Source organism: Bidens hawaiensis, unplaced genomic scaffold (genome assembly GCF_021521415.1).
Source record: "Bidens hawaiensis isolate Kalapana, Puna unplaced genomic scaffold, B.hawaiensis_p1.1 tig00419565_1, whole genome shotgun sequence".
NCBI lineage: Eukaryota > Viridiplantae > Streptophyta > Magnoliopsida > Asterales > Asteraceae > Bidens > Bidens hawaiensis.
In genome coordinates this window covers 209,789-212,360 of record NW_027506838.1, presented here as the reverse complement: position 1 = coordinate 212,360, position 2,572 = coordinate 209,789, and the positions used below count along the sequence as shown (strand labels likewise).

Genomic DNA, 2,572 nt, shown 5'->3' with positions numbered 1-2,572 from the left:
CGTCGTCGCACCTCCACCCCCGTCGCACCCCACTCCCGTCCTTTCCAGTTGCACCCCACCCCGTCCCACCATGGTTTCGATTTTGAACTTGAACTACAATCGGGATGTATTTGGAATTCCGATTGTAGTTCATATTCGGGTGCAGATCCAGAATGGAAGACTAGATAATTCGGGTGTTTTGTTATATGTATGTAATGTGTTCGTGTATTGTGTTCGTGTTATATATATAAAAAAAATGTCCATGTTCGTTGTTTTCGGGTTCGATTCGGCTGGTATATATATATATATAAAAAGTGAAATATATTGGTTCGTTTCGTTGTTGCGGGTTCAGTTCGGGTGAAAAGTATATAAAAAGTGAAATATATAGTTTCGTTTCGTTGTTTTCGGGTTCGGTTCGGTGATATAAATAATAAAAAATGATTTTTCAAAAAATTTTGGAGGGAATTAAGTATCAGGGTAAATTTTTTAATTATTTGAAAGACAGATGTTCTAATTGCGCAGCTGAAAAGGGCATAATAGTCATTACACAGGTTAACTGGATGGTCAACTGATGGAATGGCTCACACTGAGCCCGCCAAAATTAAACGAGGGTACAATACCCAGAGATTTAGTTTTCAGGTAGTTAGGGTGCACCCACCAATATTATCCAATGAGTCAAATTGTAATTTTCTCTTTTTCTTATAATATTATAATGAAAGAAAGCGCACACTTCGCTTTAGAACTAAGCGCCACTTATTATTCCTCTTATAACTACACGCACACTAAAATCATTTAGTTATCCTTTTGTTATTTCATTTTAAGAACAAGCTAACTGCCATATAGAGCCCTAATTCCTTGGATGTCGTCGAAACTCAATCCTTTTGTTACGCCCGAATCAAAGGTAGCCCACATTATTGCATATTGATTTCGGCTATGTTCAAGCCCAAGTAGGTGTCCTATTTCATGTAAGGCTAAAGTCTCGATATCAAAAGCGTTGGGGACCGCTCCAACCACCCAATGGTCATCCGCATCATAGTGAAACCTTCCATCTGTAGGAGCATAAGCATATGCCAATACTCCATCAGGCCCATCAAAGGGGAAACCATCTCCATGAGAACCACGTGAAAAACTAATATGTAGATCAGCACTTCAATAACTTTCAGCTTTTGAAAATGTAAAATATCGAGAAGCAATGGCCCATTTTCCAAAAGCTCGTGCAACAGAAGGTATGAATCGTGTAGGAAAACGTAATCCAAAAGCATATGTTAAATGCCTTTTTCCCTTAGGCCATTTTGGTCTACCAGGAAAGAAACGATAACGAGAGACAAAATTGAAAGGTTTATGATTATGTTGATGAATTTCCTTATCTGGAAACCCACAACGAGGCATGACCATCTTGGACACTGTTGGCTCGTCAAGCGTTCAAGTGACATTGAGATATTAATAAACTTGGTATGCTTTGATGGCCGCCTTAAGCTCCTCATCGAAATGATCTTCATTAGGATTTGAGACCTTGGGGTTTTTTTGGTAGTTTAGGTATCCAAAATGACTAAGATACATTTTGAGGTCTCGAATGCCTTTTACTTTCTCACCTTTACGACACCCTTGCATGTTTTTAAGAAACCCAAACCGCTGCTGATTTATGCTATCGTTCAATGACCCATTTGGCTGTAAATGAGGGTATTGAAAATGAGAAAATACCGTTTGATAAAAGAGAAAAAGAAAGAAAATACATGAAATGGGAAAAGAGAGTTTAAACATCATTTCAAAGACAAAGTTGAAAATTTTGAGATACGATTATTGGAATTACTAGCTCTATTTATACCTGTATTCATAACTTTATTTATTTTCAAATTCACTGAGAATGTTTAAATATCCTTGATATTAACACAAGGTTCATTATGGTATATAAAATTATACTATTTTGTAACTATAACAAGAAAACTCAAGTTTACATGTCCGAGGGAGTTTATGTTTTATGTCAATGTTTTTGTAATCCTATTGCTATTTGTTTTTTATATTAGTGTTTAATCGGTTACTGTCTGTACAGTGGCGGATCTAGGAATTTTTTTTAGGTGGTGCACTACTTTTATATGCTTAAATTTCATAGAGTCGGTCGGGTATAAAAAATTCCGGGTCGGTTCGATGATTCGGCCAAAGCTCATTACATAATAAAAATACGATAAAATAATAAAAAAGATACCGTCATTAAAGTGTCTTAATTTACCAACTAAATTGGTTAGAGGAAAATCATGCCCGGTTTGTTGACACGTACCTCTAAGTAGATATGCCCGTCTAATTTCATCTTTTTGACTTCGCTGATAAGATGAAATGGTTTGCCTTTCGAAAGGATCCTATGAAAGATCATCAAAAATTATTTTTGACGGTTTACTACTTGAAATTGATGATCCAAGGTTCGATGGTTCACTTTGGAAATATCTCTTAATATTCAAAATACCTACAAATCAACAATTACAAACTAACAAATTAAAAACTATAAGAAACTAACAAATTCTAACAAACTAAGAAATTAAAACCAACAATCTAACTAATTAAAACTAAAGTAACAATCAAAAACAATTAACAAGAAGTC

At 35.4% G+C, this 2,572-nt stretch overlaps 1 pseudogene; it reads right to left on the bottom strand.

Annotated features, from left to right (window-relative positions):
• Positions 1 to 807: 807 nt before the first annotated feature.
• On the bottom strand, positions 808 to 1,860 carry LOC143618637 (metalloendoproteinase 1-like; annotated as a pseudogene).
• Positions 1,861 to 2,572: the final 712 nt, after the last annotated feature.